At 45.3% G+C, this 23309-nt stretch overlaps 1 long non-coding RNA gene across 1 annotated transcript in view; it reads right to left on the reverse strand.

Moving 5' to 3' along the window:
• Positions 1 to 6671: 6671 nt before the first annotated feature.
• LOC143822973 (uncharacterized) overlaps positions 6672 to 23309 on the reverse strand; it is a 40323-nt gene continuing 23685 nt past the window's right edge. The window contains exon 3 of the long non-coding RNA XR_013226343.1: positions 6672 to 6938. This is a non-coding gene — a long non-coding RNA (uncharacterized LOC143822973). The remainder of the gene's footprint in view (positions 6939 to 23309) is intronic.

The following is a 23309-nucleotide window of genomic DNA, read 5'->3' on the forward strand; positions in this document are numbered from 1 at the left end:
TCCAGGAGGATTGTAGGTCAGGGGTAGTCAACCTGTGGTCCTCCAGATGTCCATGGACTACAATTCCCATGAGCCCCTACAAACAAATGCTGGCAGGGGCTCATGGGAATTGTAGTCCATGAACATCTGGAGGACCACAGGTTGATTACCCCTGTTGTAGGTGATAGGCAGGAGTTTTTTTCTGCTTGTAACCCTGAAAAGAGGGGACTAAAGGTGTGACTCAGCAGCTTCATAGATTCAGTTCCCCCACCTTGCAAACTTGCCTCTGTAAAGCAGGAACCATTTCTGCTTGTCTCACAAAGTACTCGCCAGTTTTGTAGCTCCCAGGAGTTCTAAGGCCCACAGTTGGAGCTGGACAGAGAGAAGTTCTCAGGCTGTCTGTTTTGCAAAAGATGCAAATGCAGTGGTAATGATCAACCTGGCAAAGGAACCTGCTTGTGCATCCAGGAGAAGAGTTATCGCCAGGCAACTGTCCCTAGCACAGAATTGAACCGCTTTCATGATTAAGTTTCCTGATAAGCTTAAACTAACCTTTGTAGTAAAAGAGCAGGATAATTCCGCACACAAATTATCTAACCTGACATTTACTAAGTACAATGAGAAGCAATAAAAAGATAGCTTGGTAGACAAACCAGCTCTGCTCTGTCCAGCCTTCTTTTTGGCAAGTGCTCTTTGCAAGGCTGCATCCCGGCAGGTGAGACTGGCATCTCCACGTCCCATTACTGTACTGCTTACAACTCTCCCTCTCTCACTCCTTGGCATCAGAACAGAAGCACCAACATAGCAGCAATTATGTAGGAGAAGCAAAGTATACTCTCCCTTTTTCAACTGAGCTGTGGTGTAAAGCTGCAATTGGCTTCATCAGCCCATTATCACATTATCACTTTCAATGCACTTTAGATTATCCTGTTCGGCACAGGAATCTCCAGCTGCAAAAGCACACTGAAAGTGCATTATCCAGCATGTTTAGATTGGGCCCAGGAAAGCTAAAACCCTTACTAAAAGGCTAAAACAGGAGGGCAAGAGATGCATAGCTTAGCTCTGTCATTTTGGAGGTAATCTCTGCTCAGGTGGAAGCCCCACCTGCAGTCATTCTACATTTCCTATTTAAATCAAAGGAGGGTTTTCCAGGATCCAGTTTAAATGGAGAGTCTTGGAAGCCGTACCAGTCATGCTTGGAGGGAGCACAGCATTATGTGGAAGCTCCCCAAAAACATGGAGGCATGCTGCTCTCCATTCAGGATGAAAAACCCACATGGAAGCAGCCGGGATAAGAATTATTGGATACAATTAATTTATCGATATGCTTTTCAGTTCAGCTGGTTTTTGAACAAAAATTCCCTTGTTTGCCTTTGGATGGGGGCTGGAGTGGAGAGTATATCCTCTCAATCTCTCAGCAGCTGTTGATAGCATGAATCGCGGAATGCTTCCAGATTGAAAGATAATGCCAAGGTGGCTGTGATCCTTTCCTGGAGGGCTGGATCCAGAAACTGGTGATGAAAGGCTGCTCCTCCTGCCACCTGTAGCATGCCAAAAGGTCGTTTTGCTCCCATGCTGTTGAACATCTACCTGAAATCAAGATGGATGAGGTCATACAGATATTTGCGGAACACTGTCACCAGTATAAAGCTGATGATACTTCCTTGTATTATTTACTGTAAAGACAATGGTAAGTCAGTGCAGTCTACACAAAAAGCTGCATTTCACCAGTTGGGAGGAAAGAGTTATTATAGTTTCTTTCCTCAGCCAATCAAGCCAGTTTGGTGTGGTGGTTAGGACTACAGACTTCTAATCTGACGAGCCGGGTTCGATTCTGCACTCCCCCACATGCAGCCAGCTGGGTGACCTTGGGCTCACGACAGCACTGATAAAGCTGTTCTGACCGAGCTGTGATATCAGGGCTCTCTCAGCCTCACCCACCCCACAGGGTGTCTGTTGTGGGGAGAGGAAGGGGAAGGCGACTGTAAGCCACTTTGAGCCTCCTTCAGGTAGGGAAAAGTGGCATATAAGAACCAACTCTTCTTCTTCAGTGATATCAGGGCTCTCTCAGCCTCACCCACCCTACAGGGTGTCTGTTGTGGAGAGAGGAATGGGAAGGCGACTGTAAGCCGCTTTGAGCCTCCTTCGGGTAGAGAAAAGCGGCATATAAGAACCAACTCTTTTTCTTCTTCATGTCTCCCTGACTATTCAGGGTCTACTTCACATAAGATCATATGGCATTAAGGCAGAGCAAAGAATAACAATGCATCCATACGAAAGGAAATTAAATTGGCTCAGTGAGATATGCATTCTATCAATAGCATATCAGAATATATATTCCTTGTTACTAAGCGTTTTACAGAGGATAGTCTTACCTACAGCTGTTTCTACATAAGGCAGATTTTTAAAATTGCCATAACAGTTTTCGGACAAAGGTCAAGATTATATATTTGAACAGCCCTTGCAAATATTTCCTGATATATGAATATGATGCCAGAGGAAGAGTTTTCCGACCATTTTCTTCTTTTATAACATCAGACCTAATTTTTTTTCAACAGGCGAAGGAATGTTTGTGAACATGTGGTGACATTATGGCAGCTGAGCCAATTGTAGGACTTGTAGAAGGAGCCACAGAGAAGCAGCACTTCTATCTAAGCAAGGACAATAAGATCTTGTGTTTTTGTTTGAGCCATAGACAGGCAGAGAGCTTTAATTTGTGGGGTACTAAATTATGATCTCATGAGACTTGGGTTCTGTTCCTCAGCTTTATAATAATAAACATGTTTTTATTTTTATATCCCACCCTTCCCTGGACTGCTCAGGGCGGGTAACTTTAAAACTGAATAATACAACAATTATATATGTAAATTAATCAATTATAAATTAGGGTTTAAAGTATTAAAAATCGCCTCCTCTTTACAGCCTCTTTCTGGGGCTAGTCGAGTCAGTTGGCTCAGTTCTGGGTGACTCTGGCCAATCGCTCTGTCTTGGCTAATCTACCTCACAGGTCGATTGTGAGGCTAAAATGAGGAAGGGAAAACCATGCATGCTACTCTGAACTCCTTGGAAATAGGACACAATAAAATTGTACCAGATGATAGAGATTGATTCATGACTCCCCACAACACTCAAAGTGAGTGTGTAAAACAGCCATATGCATTTGCCAAAATTTTAGAGTTGGGTGCTTTGGCGCTCGAAACAGCCGGTCGCTCCCGGCACAACCAACACCACGCCATGGAGGGGGCGGGGGGAGCCGCAGGCGTTGTTTGTCAAATCAAATCAAAAGTGTACTGGAAATGCCGAGTTGCAGTTTACATTTTCAGCTTTATGGATGTGCAATCTGAATTGGAACCTGGCCCGTGGGAGAGGGGACTTTAGCCTTTATGCTCAAATACTTTTCCTGCCCTGAAACTGCCCTGGGGATGGTAATGTTTGCCATTGAAGAAATTGACATATAGTCTGCCAATACATTTCAGTTCTCATAGTTTAGAGCAGTGGTACCCAACCCTCGGACCGGAGAATGGTACCGGTCCGTGGATCAGTTGTTACTGGGCAATAGCTCCACCTCATCCTCCTCCCCTCAGAGGCTGCCCTGCCACTCTGCCACTGGCTCACCTTTGGTGCTCTCCGGCATCTGCCATGGCTGGGGCTCCCCCTCACCGTGGCACTGCACAGCTGCTGCTAGCAGTGCTACCCAGCAGGTGGCGGGAAGTCACGGATACTGGCGGGAAAGCAAGGGGCTGAGGCATTGGCGGCAACGTCCCTTGGCAAAAGACTACCCCCCACCCGGGCCTCAGTAAAATTGTCAGACATTGACCGGTCCCCGGTGATAAAAAGGTTGGGAACCGCTGATTTTGAGTACATGTATGTTTTCCCAATTAGGGGGATCAGGCTTAAGCCCCTCTTCCCACACACCAGCGTCCTAATCTGAATTTAGTCACATGCACTGGAAAATCCCCAAATCACTGAAAATTCTGCAGTATGTCCAGAAACAGCATATCATGTTATTAGTTCCTCAGCTCCTTCCAGTGGGAATTCTGGGGATAGAACCAGGGCAATTCCTTTAAGCAAGGTGCATTTTTGGCCACAGCTCTTCCACAAGTTCTTAATGTGCATATAGGGAAACAGTTAGGAAATGATCAACAATAAGGATCACCAGAAGGTAGAAATAATCAGGTGCAAACTGACAGATGTTTCCACCCATGAGCTGAAAAATCAGTTCCATTATCTTGAATTCTTTCTCAGGAGCACATTCTCAGAATGCAAAAGTTCTGCATAGGAACAGGGATCCAAATTATGCACCTTGGGAGTGGGACGAGCAACAAGAAGACACCTGAAGAACCTTTGTTGACAACTAAGACCAAAGGCAGTTGCCATGGTGCTTCCAAACGGCCATATGGTTGTCAAACAAATAAAGCTGCATTCAAACCTGACTGCTGCTCCTAAGAGATGCATAGACACGTCACCACAACCCTCTGTGGTTTTGCTCATTAAACACTGGTTTCTATCACTTTGACTAAACAGGATGTATTTATATGTTAACTGTAATAGTAATATGTTGCTCTCTCCTTTACCAACAGAGTTGATTTTGCCCTGGAGGTCCAAATTTAAATTCTTATCCTCCTTGTGGCTTTTGCATGCTCTCCATCATCGTACTAATGACTTCAACACAAGCAAATGTGTGGGTTTTTATATTGTTATTGTAAATACCATTAAGTTCCCATTTGTGGCTCTATGTTTAGAGTTCCTTCCTTGGTTAAGAGGCAAAATCCTCTTGCAGGATGTTGTAGTATTTCCCTTTGTTCAAAACTGGGAAAGCTTTTCTTCCTCTTTTCTCCCAACTTCCCCTCCCCGACCCCTTCACGTTTCATTAGAACTTGCTGATCAAGGAAGAGTCACAGGCCCGTTCTTGCATTTTCAGAGAATTCTTCCATTCTAGAAACATTGCACGGCTGCTTTTACATCCTAAATCTCTCCCCTTCTTCTTTTGACCCCCTTCTCAGCTTTGAATATTTTCAAAATCTAGAACTCTCATGCTAAGCTTCAACCTTTGGCAGGCAGCGTGTTCGATCCAGGGGGTTCTGCATCCAATGCCCAGTCCTTGCTAGCTCCTCTGCATGCTCACCAATGCTGCAGAGAGTCAGTTCTGCGAGAGCGCAAATGAAACCAGCACACATCATCAATCAAAAGGCAGAAGGGCTGTTTGTTGATGGTCCTTTACTTGCAGCACCAAGTCTTACAGTTTTGTGTCCATAGAGCTGGTTTAAAATGTAGTTGTGCAATGCCTTAAACCTACCTCCAAAGCACAGGGCAGAATTTCCTGGGAATTGGTGAGTTAAGAACATATCTGGATCAGAGCAGTTATCTAAGTAGTCCAGCCCCCTGTGTCACCAGAAGCCTTTGGAAGACATGCAAGTGGGGGCTCTTGTGACTGCCTTCCAGTAAATAATGCTCACTGCCTCTGAAAATGCAGGTTCCATGGAGAAACCACTTCTCCATGCTTTGTCCAGTATTGTTTCTAAAGCCGTATAAGTACCAGAGAGGACTATCTTGTTAATTGATTTAAAAACTATGATTTTTACAGCTACTTAATTGTCATAAAGCAAGTGGTCTTCCCATCACTGCATCTCCCATGCTAGGAAAAAGATCCCCTGTTGAGTTCTGACAGACAAAGTTCTAGTTGTTTATTGAAAGGTAAAGGTAAAGGTAACCCCTGTGCAAGCACCGAGTCATGTCTGACCCTTGGGGTGACGCCCTCTAGCGTTTACATGGCAGGCTCAATACGGGATGGTTTGCCAGTGCCTTCCCCAGTCATTACCGTTTACCCTCCAGCAAAGTTGTTGATTACTAATGATTCAAAATGATGCCCTGCTTCTGAGCCAATAGAGACAGCTTCCGAGAAAAGGGACATAAGTAAAAACAAATCAATAAACAATCAACCTTAACTAATATCAGCAAGCAGCTGTTAAAATCAAGTCAAGTGATAAGACCTGTAAAATAAACTACCAGCAAAATAAAACACTGCAAAACAAGTTGCAACTACAACAAAAAGTTTGCCCTCAAAAACCAAAATGATTTAATAAAAATGAATCAAATGCCAGGGACAGAATGGGGGGGGGAACCACTAGCAAAACAACAAAAACAGGAACCAACAAGCTGTAGGGAGGAAGTTCCACAATCAAGATGCGACCACAGAAAAGATCCTGGTGGCAACTCACATCATCTCTGACAAAAGTGGGGTTTTGGCAAAAGAAGAAAAGGTCCACGTGGACTCCTTCTATTAGACGGCTGACTGTTGGATGCTAACTGGGCCACAGAACATATCATATATGCCTTGCTGACACCCTTGTGGGAGGGATGAACACTCCTGCAGTGGTTTTCAACCTGGGGGTCTGGACCCCTTTGGGGGTCGAATGACCTTTTCACAGGGGTCGCAGCAGAGCAAGCAGATTTGCGTCTGGCCCCGGCTGGGCGGGAACAGGTGGCCAAGGCCGGACAGCCTGAGGAGGCAGCTGGAGAGCAGCCCCTGCTGGACACGCGCCCCAGCCGGGCCCAGACACCACAAAAAACAAACACACAAACAAACAAATAAATAATGGGTTTTCTTGTCTTCTCCCCCATCCTTCTTTCCAAGGGGGACCAAAGTGGCCCATGTCCTTTTACTGATGTCTCCAAATCAATTTCATCTGAGGGAGGGTGCCTGCACATGAAAGAGCACACCTTGAACAAATCTTTGTTGGTCTTAAAGGTGCCTTCTTAAAGGAAGAATATTTGTTCTTCCAAATCATTGGTTCGCATCATTGGTTACTTGGTTTTTACCTTGCCCTTCTCTCCAAGGGTGTGCCAAAGTGTCCGACATCACTCCTCTTCCATTTCATCCATACAACAGCCTTGCGGGGTAGATCGTCTGCCTGGAGCAGCAGAAGAGCGAGATCGGCATGGTGGGACAAGAGGCAGAACTGAATTGAGAAACCCCAGGAAAAAAAACCACATTGTATAAATCATGAACAATGGATCTTCATGCCATTGGTCAGTTTCGGTTTAATTTCTATGCATAATTTCATGTTTGGGGGGTCACCCCAACGTGAGGAACTGTAGTAAACAATTGCGGCATTAGGAAGGTTGAAGAACCACTGCTCTACTGAATGGGAACAATTCTCCAGGAGGACCCAAGGATTTTTCAAAGCTCTTATAAAATGAACAGTTCTCTACAGCAGGGGTAGTCAACCTGTGGTCCTCCAGATGTTCATGGACTACAATTCCCAGGAGCCCCTGCCAGCAAATGCTAACAGGGGCTCATGGGAATTGTAGTCCATGAACATCTGGAGGACCACAGGTTGACTACCCCTGCTCTACAGGAGAAACAGCGACCACACCGTCCATGCTCCGCCCATGTCATTACGGCCTTGTTGAAGTCGTCACAGATTGCAGGAGTGTTTACCCAGCCATTCTTGAGGTTTGGGCTGGCTCTGGCCACAGAAGAAGCCAGCTGCTGTTTTTCAGCTCCAGCGATCGAGGCAGGGGTGTGCAACTGCCTTCCTCAATCAAAGCCCAAATGAACTTTCCTCACTGCAGTCCCTAGCTGGAGAGGCTAATTAAACTATTAAATTATGCCCACAAACAAACATTTTGAAGTTTTGAGGAAGGCAAACTCATGAATACTTAAAAAATAAATTAAAAAAAAAAATCCCCCAACACAACAGCATGATTGATTATCGTAACCAAAACACTATACATATTGAAAAAATGTTGTGGGAGAGAAAAATATTGCTTTCATCAAGTTTTAAGGGAACAGTTGTAGAGCAGTGGTGGTGGGGGGGGGAAATGTAATTAATTACACCCTGAAACATTTTACTGATTGAATCTGTGACCCCAACTGTTGTAAGGTCATCCTGTGATAGATTAGTGCAGCCTGGAATGCCATGGATAGCTCTGGTGCCAGCAAGCTCATTATAGGAGATGTCAGGTCATGTAAATCATCAGAAACAAATACAGACATCCATCAGAGGATGCAGATAACGATTACAGGCAACAGAGTGGAGCTGAATTACTATGCAAAATTTATTTTCAACTATTAAAATACAAAGAGATTACTCAAAATTGTCCTTTAAACAAATGCACACTACAAGCACTTGGGCAGGGAGGCTTGCCTTACAAAATGTTTCACATCTGCAGTGAACCACAGGCTAAAACAGAAAGGAGTGTGAGGAGTGTGAGTGTGAGTGTGTGGTCGGGGGCGACAGCTATCCCAGTGTGGTTTTCTGGATATTTTCCTCACATTTGGAGAACTGTTTTAATATGTAGTCAGCATAAGTAAGAATAAAGAGCAATAATTGGCATACATGGGCCATTTGTTACAGATCCGATGGGGCTAGAGAGAACGGAAATTACTATCTGCATTTGGCAGCTTCTAGCTTCCTGAAGCGGTGCTCCAAGGGGTTTAGACAAACCTGCTCAGAAAAAGGGATAATCACAAATCACATGGCAGGGAAACAGCAGGACTGTAGGCAACCTGTTGCTGAGCAGCCCCCATCAGTTCTGCCAACAGTCATTTGGCATAACAATTTACCCCTTGGCGGCTTCATAGGCTGAAAACCTACTCCAGGCAATACATTCAGAACCATGGTTGAAGGCATACCTTGAAATGACGCAGCAAGTGCCTGTGTCCAGAAGTAGCCCACAAGAGAGGAGAGAGACCACTGGGGGTTAAAGACATTCTCTGTTTTGATCAGTGCTAGCCTGGACACTTGGCAAGCCTATGGCAGCAAATCTGAAGGGCTGCCAAAAAGGCAGGAAGATCCTCCTCCACTGGTGTGAAGGGAAGACTGGTGTTAACTTGCTTCTAGAATCTCATTGTCTGTTGAATTTGGTCTTTAATCCACAAGTAGTTAAGTGGTGGAATTCACTTCCAGTGGACACCGTGGAGCCTATGAGTATAGACAGGTGTTAAACAGATTCATGGAGATCAGGTGGACTGGTGGCTACTAGATATGGTTAAAAAAAAAGGAAAACCTTCACATTCAGTTACCTCTAAATACCAGAGATAGAAGATAACTTTTAGGGAAGGCCTTGGCTAGTATGCCCACTTGTTGGTTCTCTAGGGCAACTAGTTGGCTGGCATGTGAATCAGAATGCTAGTCTAGATGGACAATCAACATGACCCAGTCTGAAATTTCTTACAAACTAGGAGGAAACTGCAGCAATCAGACATCACTGCAAACCTAAAGGAGTAGAAATGTTTTTTTGCTTAGCACCTTAGGGCCAAAATGCCTGCTAAGCGTGGCTTATTCATGAAAATTATATGCAAATTATGATAACTAAATGCAACTTAATGCAATACTGATACAGCTCCCTGGGGTGCTTTTCTACAGCATACTCAACACTCATGCAACAGCTGATTAGCAACAGGATTCTTGCGCTTCAGCCACAGAATTGCTCATATTTAGCATCATGCCATGGCTTAGGCCAGCATCTTCTTAATTTTAAATAGCTACAATATACTTTTTTGGGTGGGGGAATTCAAACTGGAAACAGATTTTACTCACGCCCCAATAGGTTTATTTTTGGAGGATGGAAGAGTAAGATGTGCCCCCTCAGAGGGACCTGGATATGCCCGTAGAATGGAAGGAAGCAAACACCAAACAGCAACTTGTTTTGAGAAGCAACAGGTGGCTTTTTCTGGAGCTCCACTTTGTCAGAGTGAACCACCTACACAAAACACAGGTCCATTCCGTACGCGAGTAAAAAAGTGAAATACTAGAAGAAGAGTTGGTTCTTATATGCCGCTTTTTTCTACCTGAAGGAGGCTCAAAGCGGCTTACAATTGCCTTCCCTTTCCTCTCCCCACAACAGACCCCCTCTGAGGCTGAGAAAGCCCTGATATCACTGCTCGGTCAGAACAGCTTTATCAGTGCCGTGGCGAGCCCAAGGTCACCCAGCTGGCTGCATGTGGAGGAGTGTAGAATCGAACCTGGCATGCCAGATTAGAAGTCCGCACTCCAAACCACTACACCAAGCTGGCTCTCCAACCTTACTAATCTTATGCAGACCCTGTGAGAAATGGCAAGGGGTGCAATTTTTAATAGCGTCATGAACTTTCGCTGGTGTGACGCTATTTTTTTAGATGTGCGGAATTGCCCACAGTTATGAAACACAATTATCTTGGGAAGAGACAAGGCATAACAATAAGTCACACAGAAATGCGATGGGAACCCTCTTGGTCGACATTCCACAGGCAGCCTTACTTTCTACAAACTTAACCTCTCTCAGACCGTCAGCTGCTCTCTTGTAGAAAAACAGTGAGTTTGCCACAGAATTTGAAAGTTCCTGCTTTAGCCTATCTGCAGAAGGAATGTCTTCCAGTTTTGGTTTATTGGCTGCCATCTTCAATTCCGTACCTTTTGTAAAGTCCTCAGTAGTGATATACTCTGTCCATTTAAGCTTTACAAGATAATTTTTTTGATGTTTTACATGGTTTTTCCCTCCCCTTTCTCCTTCCCCTAAATGTTGTTTGCCATCATTCTTGCTTCTGCCGCAAGACTTTATTGCAGCAAGGGAAACGGGATGCATATCTCCGTGGCGTTATTTACTCCTGGTTTATTTTACTATTGCATCTCTGCTTCCATTCAGGAGATTTATAATGGTATTAGTTTCCTTCCTGTGGGTTCATTTCATAGAACTATAGGGCAATCATTTTGAAAGCCAAGAGCTGACAGGAAAATTAGGAGACTAGATAATGCCAGCATGTTCATATTCCAGCCAGTGTCTCAGCAAGGGGGGGAAATGAGATGGCAGAATTAATAAAATTAAATGCCCACCCGTCCTCTCAGTCATATTACTATGGTTTTGCATCCAGCTAGCTTGGGGTTAGCCCTGCTATTAGGTCAGGTGAAGTAGCTCATCCCAGGCTGCAGTTTTTGGTATACCTTTCTTCTAGGAGTTCATTTGTCAGAAAAATCTTACCAGCCTAGGGACCTCCAGTTTTTTCTGCCTCGGGTATTAAAACATCTTGAACAGTCTATGAACTGATGCTTCAAATCAACATTTTCGCTTCTCAGACAGACAGCAAGCTGTGCATAGGTCTGTGATAATTTTTTTTCAGATATTTTTAAACAACAGATATAAGATGCCAGAGTTACAATTTAAAACAGGATAACAGTTATCTCTTTCTCGTTGCATCTTTTCACTCCCACGGTCACAAACTTGAGTTACTGTTATAAATACTCATCTTTTTACACCAGCACAGGTAAAAGCACCTGAGGTTGGTGATTTTGTTGGAAAAAAACAGCAAGGAAGGAAAGGGTTTAAAAGGTGTGCATGCTCTTTCTCTCTTTCTCTCCCCTGCCTCAGCCATGGCTCCCTCATAAAACTGCTGCCACAGTAGCTGTCCATCCAAACAAAACTGGCAAAAGTAATCAGAGAACTGCACCTTCTGTGGAATTCTGCCCCGAGGAGCTCCAATAGATTATGACAGCCTCCAGTTTCCTGTAGGTTAGGCCCAAGGCCATAAAAATAACCCAAGACAAGAGGGTTGCACACCTAATTGTTGATCTAATCCTAATTGCCGACAAGAGCATGCCGTTTCCCACAGCTGAACGTTACTCAGTCAGACTTTCTAGGTTGATAAAAAAAACATGATTGCCCCGGAGAGCAGCAGATTAAACAGAACAAAATGTTTTTCGACCTCTGAAGACAGCTCTGCAATTACTGATGCACACATGGTAACAATCCTGATTTTTTTAAAAATGAAAAGTAGCCTTGGGAGATCATGAGGTTTTTTTTAAAATAGAGACACGGTCAAAAATAGGGAAGAAGACAAGAGACTGTTTAAACCAGGGGTAGTCAAACTTCGGCCCTCCAGATGTCCATGGACTACAATTCCCAGAATTCTGGGAATTGTAGTCCATGGACATCTGGAGGGCCGCAGTTTGACTACCCCTGGTTTAAACCATAGGTAGTCAAATGCTGGCAGGGGCTCATGGGAATTGTACTCCATGGACATCTGGAGGGCCGCGGTTAGACTACCCCTGGTTTAAACTTTCCCCTGTTCAAAGTCCCCACACAGGCAAGGGGAAAGCTGTAAGTATGGGAGGAGGAGTGAAAGCTTCTCCTCTTCTACATGCTCCTTCTCTGCTCAAAACTGCATCATTCCCAGCTTTCCTTTTGTACAAAAAACCCCCTGCTGGGGCTTCATTTGCATGTGATTTGCAGTTGCCTCTCAGTTACTCCTCACAGTTATGACACAGAGAAACCTGGCACGCTAAGAGAAAAGATGGCAGAAAGTGTATTCCCCTTCAGGCTGCAAGAAGTATCTTATTTAGATCTGACGCTTAGGGAGGGAGCAGAACTGTGGCATGCAGCCAGGTTTGTAAGTCAGCAAAGCCCTCCTTTCACCTGAGGCAAACTAGAAACAATTTCCAACAGAATCAGTGATTTCTAAACCCCTTAAGAGAGCATTCAGCAGCCTGATTAGCCAAGGCAGGAGTTGTTGGCTGTAGTCAGTACTTGGACAGAAGACAACCCTGCCTCTGACAGGCCACGCCCACTCTCCGCCCACTTAGCCCTTAGCGAAATATTAAATAACAGGTCCCGCTGTTACAGATACCCCGAATTCATTATATAAGAATTATTGAGAATGAGAATGATGGCTGACTTGGTACCCCTTAAAATTTAAGATAATTAATGCAAATCATGATACATATGTAAGTGCTGTTGTTACAGGCAAACCCAACATCGGGTTTTCAAGGCAAGTGTGACACAGAGGTGGTTTGTCCTTGCTTTCCTCTGCAAAGACTTCCTTGGTGGTCTCCCATCCACGTACTGACCCTGCTTAGCTTCTGAAATCTGACGAGATTGGGGTATAGCATACCAATCCATGCCCTGCAAATTATGGTATGAAAGCTTCTTCCAACCCATGGATTTCGTATTTTATAATAAATACAGCAGCCCTGTATGTCAGTATTACTCTTATGTTGCAGATGGGGTAGTAAGGCTAAGATATACTTGCTATTGCATTTTTGTGAATTAATAGCAAAGGCAAAATTTGAACAAGGAACCTCGTAAATTGCAGCTCATTCTTGCCACTATGTTGCCTTCTTAGAATCATAGAATCATATATTTGGAAGGGACGTCCAGGGTCATCTAGGCCAACCCCTTGTACAATGCTGGAACTCATAACTAGCTTAGCTTGTCTTAGCTCTCATTTATGTGATCAAAAGTATAAACAAATAAAGGAAAACAGGTCTGGTGGTAACTACTAGGGACATGCATTTGGCTAATCTGAGCTAAATACTAAATTTGATGTTTTTTCTGCTACCAAAATGGCCTAGCCTGAAAAATCCTGAAAATATTTGGTACTTTTCAGGACTGCTGGATAACCACAGTCGAAGTGCATTTAAAGCGTTCTCAGTCCCTTTAAATGCCCTTGGGGTGAACTCTTAGTTTGGAGAAGGCATTTAAAGAGACTGCAAGCTTTTAAAATGCCTTCAGAGTTGACACGCACCACCTCTGTGGCTTGCAAAAATTTATTTAAATATTAAAAGGACTGTAGCTTGCATATAAATTTGGGGAGGGCATAGAATTGGACCCCCAGGTCCAATCTTCTTTCCAGCTTGTTTTTTTTTTAATGAGAGTCACCAGCACCTCCAAAAACAGCCCCCACAGATACCCCTGGAACAGGTGTGTGTTTTTTGTTTTTGCACACTCCTAGTAACCACCGACTCTTCCCTTTTGCAGCTCAAATTGCTTGGCCCATACAGCTCCTCCTTTGTCTTGAGAATCCCGTTTGGATGCCAGCCACGGGTTACTTATTACCCACCCTGATGTAGCCATCAGCTGAGGTGGTGATTCTAATCTGCAGCTGCAGCCAGGCTTAAATCTTTATCTGAGATCAGAGATCCTGAGCGCTGAGTGTGCAGAGGTGTTATTAGATTATTAAATCAATGACACTCCGGTTATTAGTCACACTTGTCCGCATTACCTGACACCGTAATGATCTTCTATTTTTACTCTTCACCTGATAGTGTCCCAGAGGCACTAGAATTATGACCAGAAAATTAATTTCTTTGCATTTGGAGAAGAAATAGAAGCCAAGGGAATTATCCCGCACCACGGCAATAAATCCTTGTGGAATTGTTTAGGAAAGAGAAGGGCCCGGGCAAGGAGAGCCAGGCTAGGACAATATCGCTTTTGCATCATGTTTGCATGCACCCAATCCACAGTTAAGTGCAAAGGCCACCCAACTGACAGCATTAGTTTCCACAGTAAGGTCAAACTATATCTGCATTTCCTCTCAGCCACAAAACTCAGCCAAAATCTGGCCACTAAAAAAAAAAAAATCCACAACATGAAATCCAGCCATGGCATAAAAATAGGGCACTGTGTTCTTTTGCTCTCAGTAGGACTGGATGGCAGAGAAAGAGAGCTAGAGAGAGAGAGAGAGAGAGAAAGGTGCATTGCTATTTGGAGGGAGAGAATTTTGTGGGATAGACAGAGTGGATCTAGACCAGTGGTTCTCAATCTTGGAGTCACAACCCCAATTGGGGTCGCCTGGTCCCTTCTGCGGGGTTGCCAGGTTGGCGGCTGCTACAGTGGCGGCGGCAGCAGGAGACGGAGGCGGGTGGTGGCAGGCCGAGGAGGGTGGTGGCAAAGGCCGGCTGTGGCCGGTGGTGGTAGCAGGCAGTGGCAGCTGGTGGCAGGCAACAGAGTTAGATGAAGGTGGGTGGAGGCAGCTGGTGGAGATGGAGCCATGGGCCGTGGCGTTGGTGCTGTGTGCTGACAGGCGGTGCAGCTACAGCAGCTACTTGCAGGAGAAGGTCTCTGCGCAGTGCAGCTCTGGGCACGAGTAGGCGGCGGCGGCAGCAAAGCAAGACTGGCCACCCCCTGTGGTGGGAGGCACAGAGGGTTCTGTGGCAGTACTAGGGGGCTGGGGCGGTGTGGGGCACCGAGGCTGAGAAGGCCGTTCTCGAAGCGCACCAGCAGGCTCTGGTCAGTGATGGTGAGCATGCCTGAGAAGGACGAGCTCCGCTGCTCAAGTCCTCCTGTGGGGGCTACTGCTGGTGCCCGCCTGCCTCCGGAGAGCCTGACAAGGGTGCCTCGCTTCCCCCCGGCTACCTCCTCCCAATTGTCTTGTGCCTTCGTGTGTGCATGCTTGCGCGATAAGCAAGTAGAAAATTAGTTAGGTAAGTAGGTAGGTAGATAGTTGGTTAGGTAGGCAGGTAGAAAGTTGGTTAGGTTGGTAGGTAGATAGGTGGAAAGTCAGAACACCTGACCCAGCACCCAGGGAGTGTGTTGGGAGCTACACCCCACCCGGGGCCTCCAAGCTTGTGGACTCTCATGGCCATATGTGCTTGGCCTCCCTGGGGCCACTTGGCCTCCCTGGGGGCTCCCAATGCCGGTTTCAGTCATCATCCATTAAGTCCATAGGAAACCTTGCTCCTGTCTAAAACTATGACATGCTGGATACAGAATTTTAGCCAAAAAATAATGTTAGAGGAATGGGAACAACTTTTGGGGAAACAAACTAAACTAACAAAAATAAAACTATGACATGGGAAGGTAGATGGATGGATGGCCACTTCCCAGGGCCAAAGGGGAGAAGGGTGGACACTGGACAAGACCCAGAAACCATGTCCATAATGAGGCGATAGAGTCAGGGTGCTCCACAGTGAATTTCACATGTGTAGCACCTTTGGAAACAGCTAAACAGTTAACAGACTCAAGAGAACCCAAGGTTCATGAACACGAGGGGGTCCACACAAGTTCGAGGTTCGTGACTCCTCCCTTACACATGACCACACACAAATCCAATGAACTTCCATTTTCCAGGTTTGTACCCACCTCTATCCTTTATCCTTAACAGTGTTTCCTTCAATGTCTTTTCTTCAACTCTTGCTATCTAAACAACACTAGAATTTTCGTGTATTTTGTATCAACCAGGACTGCTGCTTACCAAGCTGACCTATCATAGGCAAGCCAAGCAGAAACCAATTCCTCCTCAGCTGACTCCATCTGCAGATGCTCCTCCCCCACCCCTGTTTTTTAAAACTATTTTAGAGTCTGGAAATGAACCTTCCATTCCACTGATTGTTTGAATCTTCTGCTGTTGGTTTTCATTTTTTAACGTTTACAGCAGGGGTAGTCAAACTGCGGCCCTCCAGATGTCCATGGACTACAATTCCCAGGAGCCCCTGCCAGCATTTGCTGGCAGGGGCTCTTGGGAATTGTAGTCCATGGACATCTGGAGGGCCGCAGTTTGACTACCCCTGGTTTACAGTATTATCAGTATACCTAGAAACTGCTTTGAGTCTATGACTAAAAAGTGGTATATAAATATTTCAAATAAATGAATGAAACTCATTTTGACACAGACTAAGATTTTTCTCTTTGACACATTGTCCAGGGGAGGCAGAACACTATAATTTTAAAAAATATGATCCATCTTTTTTTCATTGCTGGATAAAATTATTAATAATTTTTATTTCAGTAGGATATTAGCCACTGCAAGAGTCTTTAAAATGAGCCTGCAGGTATACATTTAGTAATGGACTAGATAAAATATGATACCCTTCGTCATAGAAAGAAAGGTCTAAAAACGTTTTCCCCTATACTCGGTCCTGCTACGTGCAGTCACTTTAATCAGAGATGCTAGAATTGAATTCGGAACATTCTGCATGCAAAACAAATTATTTGTGCTGCCATTGACTTTTAACACCTCCCAAAGATCCCATATTAATATGACTTATGGTTTGTTCAGTTGTATAGATCAAAATACTTGGCACATTTACCATTTTAGTCTGGACAGCTTACAAGCACAAAACCTTTCTCCTCCCGCTTTAAATATGGGGAAAACAATCTGGAAGAGTCATATGGTAAATAAGTTTCCACCAAGGAAGAGAATTTTCACTCCTCCACCCCCCCCCTTACGCTCCCTGGCTTTTATCTGTGGCCTGCCAGCAGCTGTATTATTAGCTATATACTGTGGGCGTGTAATTTGTTTCAAATGCTCATGGTTTTTTTTTAAGGTATGATTTGTTTCTCCGTGTTTATAATTAATTCTGAAGTGGTGGTGAGTGAGAGGAATGTAGTTTTGATTCTTGGAGTGGCAGAAACAGGCAGCTAGAAACCCTGACAGACTTTTTGAAGAGTTCTCTGAGTGGAAAAATTTCCACTTCAAAACAAAATAAGATAACTCCACCCAGCAGAGGAAGGAGTGTGTACCAGAGAGCCATCTGATGGCACAGGTTCCATTGAGTAAAGCAAGAGGCAGGATTATCACAGGATGAACAGCTAAAGTGCATAATTAAAGGATTATATGTAGTGGGGTGCTCCCAAGTCAAGCCTTTAGCTTTAAAACTCTGGAAACCATGGTAATCCAATCCTTCCTCCAGCTCTACAAGCATCTTTGTTTTGTTTTGTTTTGTTTTGCTTTGTTAAATGTTAAAGGGTCATTGCCAAGCATTTAGCATTCAGCTTCTAGAATTAGACATAATAAAGAAGGCCTGGAAAATGTACCTTCTGCCTATAAAGCTCCCTAATCCCAGGTATGAAGCTCTGTCTAGTGTAATCCTAAAAAGACCTACACCCTTCTAATTCCATTGAATTCTACCCATTGACTGAGAAGTGTACAACTCTGCTTGCACTGTGACCATTTAATGGAATGCACTTTGGACATGCTCAGAGGTCACTGAAGTGCATGTCTTTTTAAAAGGGAGCAAAATGTGGTACAGAAGACCACCCAGTTTCCCACTCATTTGGGGGGGGGATCACTCTCTTTTCTGGAGGCCCCTGTTGTTGTTGCTGTTGCTGCTGTTGTTGTTGTTGTATATGTTTGTGTGTGAGTTTGTTTTGTAAAAGTGCTTGGCTCAATGACTGAATTTGTGGTCACTTTATGTACAAAAATTAGTAAGGATCATTAAGAAGAAATTATCCTGAACTGTTAGATTAAATGGGGATTCATCAACCACATTGATTTCCTCCTGTCTCCTGAGATCTCTTAGCAATTAGCTTTAGAAACACTGGTTTGCTCCTGTGATCCATATTTTAATTACATTGAAAACACTGGAAAAGAACCTCAGCACGCACCCCTTACCAGTTTTAGAGCATGTCTACACCAAGGTGTACTTACTTGCTTTAGCAACGAATCCTAAAAGTCATTTGGGAGTGTAAGAGACCAGCATGGGGTGAAGGTCAGCAACGAGAGAGGGCTGTTAGGAGATATATATGCATACATACCTGGTATGCTTCAATCACTTTAGATGTCAGTCTCTTTGAGTTTTAACTCTCATCCTCCCTCTAGTGTAGATACACTTGTAAAACATTTTCCCCAACAAAGCTGGAGCCAGTATGATGTAGTGATTAAGAGCAGAAGCCTCTAATCTGGGGAGCTGGGCTTGGGCAAGTCACAGTTCTGTTAGAGCTGTTCTCACAGAATTGTTCTGTCAGAGCTCTCTCCGCCCTATCTACCTCATACATTGTCTGTGTCAGGGAGAGGAAGAGAAGGCGATTGTAAGCCGCTCTGAGACTCCTTTGGGTGGTGAAAAGTGGGGTATAAAAATAATCTCTTCTTCCTGCAAAGTTGTTTATCATTCCATTAAACATAAGATTGCCATGGCAAGTTCAGACCAAGGCCTCACATTCTCATTCAAAAAATACCGGGCAGATGTTACCAAAAAGTCAAAATCAAGGCAAGAAGATTATGCCTTTGTTAAATTGCCTGCAGGTATACTGCCTCTTTACACAGAAGTTCAATTTAGTTATCATGGTTGATAGCCATAGATAGGCCTGTCTTCCATTATTTTTTCAAATTATTTTCTTTCTTTTTTGAATAAGCCATTTTATCCACAATCCATTACTGCATCTTGAAACAGTAAATACCTTTGATTTAAAAACAATGACATTTAATTCCCTGAGCACTGTGTGCTGCCCTACTCCATTCTGCCAGGAAAAGATCAAGGCAAAAAGTATATGTGCTACTTTGGGGGAATCAGAATTTTGCAAACCATAAAACACACACATAAAATGCTTGCAGGAGCAAAAAGGCAGGTAATGCCCTAATCCAGCAATGAGAGATCTACATGCTTAACCATGTGTCCACATATGTAGAGGCCACAGAATATATGACATACAATTATAGTTTACCGTATAAAATTATAATTTATCATATAAAATTGCACTCATTCCTCATGCTAGCAAAGTTATGCTCAAAATCCTACAAGCTAGGCTCCAACAATATGTGGACCGAGAACTTCCAGAAGTACAGGCAGGATTTCAAAGAGGCAGAGGAACTAGAGATCAAATTGCCAACATACGCTGGATCATGGAGAAAGCTAGGGAGTTCCAGAAGAACTCTACTTCTGCTTCATTGACTATGCTAAAGCCTTTGATTGTGTGGAGCACAACAAATTGTGGCAAGTTCTTAATGAGGTCGGAATACCAGAGCATCTTATCTGTCTCTTGAGAAACCTATATGCAGGTCAAATTCCTGGCAAATAGATTGGAATACAAGGAGCTGGATGGAGTCACTGAAGCAGTCGGTGCAAACTTAAATGGACTCCGGGGAATGGTAGAGGACAGGAAGGCCTGGAGGATCATTGTCCATGTGGTCTCGATGGGTCAGGCACGACTTCGCACCTAACAACAACAACAACTAGCAGAGGAAGAGATATAGGGCTGCTCAGAGCATCTGATGTACTTCGGTATAGAGCTAGACTCCTTTTTTGAACCCCACAGCTGCCTGAGGACAAGTTGTGGTCCCTAAAGGAGCTCATTGAAGGCATGTTGGGCCACAAAAGTGCACCCTAGGGCACTTTTAGGGCATCTGAATTTTGCTTGCAAAGTGGTGTCCCCACGTCAGGCTAAAAATGTCCAAGTCATGTGATTCGTACGGAATTTTGTGTTCTCTTGTCTAGAGTCCAACGTTCATTTTGTTGCCCAGCACATTGCAGGGGTTCAAAATGAGTTGACCGATGGACTCCCTAATTTCAGTCTGAATGGTTTCAGGAGGGTCTCCCAGAGCAAACCAGGAGTCAGATGCATTTCCAGAAAGCCCGTGGAGCCTTAGAGATGAATGATCTGGCATGGCATGCTGGGATCTTTGGCACCATCCACTCATTAGGTTTATCAGGGAGCAGATAAAGGCTTCTTGACCTTTGCTCAGAAACTGGGGCATTGGGCACCATAGCTGATGGAAGAGGGCTTACTGCTTTGTTACCTGGCCCATCAATGGAATAAGGGCACATCAAATAAGACCTTGTGGGTCATGGTGGCTGGGCTGTCTTTGTCAGCAAATCATGGGGCAGCAGGGACCAGGGCACCAGGCCCATCAGCGCCGCCTGAGCCCCTGGTCCACTTGCTTTCCCGCCGGAGCCCCTGCTTCTCCGCCACCCGCTGGGGGGCGCTGCCAGCAGCAGCTGTGCAGTGCCACACCGAGGGGGAGCCCCAGACATGGCGGCCGCTGGAGAGCACCAAAGGTGAGCCGGCGGCACAGTAGTAGGGCAGCTCCCAAGGCAGCAGCCAGGGAGGAGGACGAGGAGGAGCCGCAGCCCGGTGCCGACTGATTCACGGACCGGTACCGGTCCCCGGACTGGACCTAGGGACCACTGCCGCAGAGGGCTAGTGTTTTGGGAAATAAATTGAGAACAGAGGTGTTCTGTTTGAAATCGCCCTGCAAAGAGGAGGAAGAGGAGGAAGAGAAGGAGGAGGAAGGAGTGGACAGGCTGTCACTAAGGGCACAGAAACGGAATGGATGTGGCTGCCTTCAGATTTAATGAAAAAGGTGCTGTCATGTGTACGAGCTCCCCAGCCATTGACAGAAGCCCAGGTGAGACAGAATTAATGGGCTGTGGCTCCTGCGTTTGGCTGCCAGTGGATTACTCTGCACTTTGCTAGGCAGCCACTTTCCACTTATGCTGTGCGTTTGCCCTTTACGCAGTGACCATTTGCCAATCTATAATACTTAAATGTTTTGCAGGCACCAGGCTGTCTGACAAAAGAGAGGGGGAGAGAGGGACAAAGAAAATGAAGTTAGATCAGCAGAGGTCTCAAGCTGACTGTGGACTCTGAAATGAGAGAAGGGGAAAGAATTTTCATTAGGGCAGAGAGAGAGAGAGAGAGCAACGCATCCCCTGACCTCCACTTCTGGAATTGGAAAAGTTTCAGAACTGTTTAAAAAGACAGGGGTGAATCAACAGCAGCCACCTACTAAGGCTTGTATTGGTGGTAGTAAGATAACTGGCATCTCTTAACACACTACCAAAATAAATATGAGGCACTTAAGGTAAGGAGGTCCGCACATGCCTGGTTTAGCTCCCCCATGGCTGGCCCCCTACCCCGCCCCGCGCCTCCTACACTCCTGCGCCGATTCCGGCGCATGGCTGCCCCCATCCCCATCGCCCTCTCAACCCCCACCCCGCGCTGCCTGCCATCGCTGCCCGCCGCCAACAGCGGCCACCCGTCGACAACCCCTCCCAGGGAGCGCCGCCCGCCCTCGCCCCCACAGCTGGACAGCCGCTGGAAACAGGGAGCCACCGCCGCCTCCCGGCACCGCAGAACCAATGCTACAACTTCCTGCCCTTCGCACGCCGCCTCACGACCATCCTCCACTGGAGGGGCCCGCCCATCCTCCACTAGAGGGGCCCGCCCAGCCGGTAAGCCCCCCAGAAAAACAAGAGCCCCCCAGCTAGCACTCGCTGTATTTGTGCAACAGCGGGCTTTATTTCTAGTAAATCATAAAATAAATAAACCCAGGCACACAAGCTAAACACATACACACAGATGAAAAACAAAGAGGTGATTGGGCGCAATAGGATATTATGTTTGGGTCGAAGGGAGTCATAGTTACCACCCAACATATAGAGAAGAGTCCAGAAGGAGAAGTTGCATAACTCTTGTGGCAGCCAAAAAGACTCTTTGGTGAGACTCATAGAGTCAGCTTTTTGGTTTATTTCTGACACACAAAGCATTATGGGTAGGCTTCTCATAGCCTGACCATTCTAGCTTATTGTGAACCAGAGTAAAATGGAGGCTTCCATCCACACTCCTCCTTGCACAGTGGGGCGTATCAATACCTGCGGCATATAAATTCTAATATTGAGCCAATAAGCCCAGGATATCGAGGAGCTTTGCTCTGCATATAAAGAAAAGTTCCCCCAAGATCAGCTCAGGAAGTGCTTGGTCAGAGCACTTGTTGGATGAGGCAAATGAAGACCCCTGAAATGGAGGCCAGCTGTATGCAACAAGATGGATGAGTTTGTTATATGGTCCCACTGAGACCTGAAAGGCCATTGGAGAGGAGAATATATTTCATAGCACAGCAATCAGATGTCTCCAGTGAATTAGGCACTGTGTAATATGTCCATTATTTGTCAGAGGGGGAACCGCTGGGAGGATGCAATGAATTGCACCCTGTTCACTGACACAGCTAATGGCTCGTGCAGGATTATGGGTAACAAACCTCTGAGATGGGAGGCTGGGTCACACATTGTGTTATGCAACTGAATTTCATGGTAAATTAGTAACTGTGATTGGCAATATCGCATGAAGGGAAATGGCTAACATCAGGGAGAAGCAGCACGATCACTCAAAGAGTCCCGGGCCTTTTATTCCTCACCCCCCTCTCAGTTTAAGTCAACCATCGACTACCTGTGAGATGCTCCCAAATAATATTTTTCGAGACTGAGCACGACTGGCAGATGGTCATAAATTTGGCTCAGAGATGCAACTGGAAGTGTTCATGTGTCTTTGCACTTAGTAAGATTTTTTTTTTTAATGCACAGGCATAATTTGTGTATGAGCACATTATGGCAATCAGTTGCCAGGTGTTCCACTCTCATACACACAAGATGTCATATACTTTTTTCTTATTTTATTCAGGTGCCTGACATGACCATATATCAACTTGAGCCAATTAATGAAGTGTGACAGTTTCATATAAACAGGGTTTTTTTAAAAGACACGCACGCTTTCCCCCTGGGCTATAACAAGCTGAAACATCTAGTGGCACTTCTTTTTAGTACGATAGGCCGAGGGGATTGTTATTCATAATGTCTGAGTCCAGTGGCGCCTTTAAGACCAACAAAGTTTTATTCAAGACTAGGAGCTAAGCCTATTGCATTCAGGAATACACTGGTCACAAAATTGACGTGGGTGGGGTGGAAGAACTCTGTGGATGGCCTTTTCCTCCTCCCAGGACCTGGAAAGGCTGCAGGCTGGAGGCCCCTGGGAAGGAAACTCATCAGCAGGGGCAGCTTTCACGCAGCAGGGATCTGCAGTCTCTGAGCCTTGGAAGGAAGTGGAAGGAGGAGGGTGGTGGTCAGAGGTGGGGGATGGAAGGC

Source organism: Paroedura picta, chromosome 13, assembly GCF_049243985.1.
Source record: "Paroedura picta isolate Pp20150507F chromosome 13, Ppicta_v3.0, whole genome shotgun sequence".
NCBI classification, from domain to species: domain Eukaryota; kingdom Metazoa; phylum Chordata; class Lepidosauria; order Squamata; family Gekkonidae; genus Paroedura; species Paroedura picta.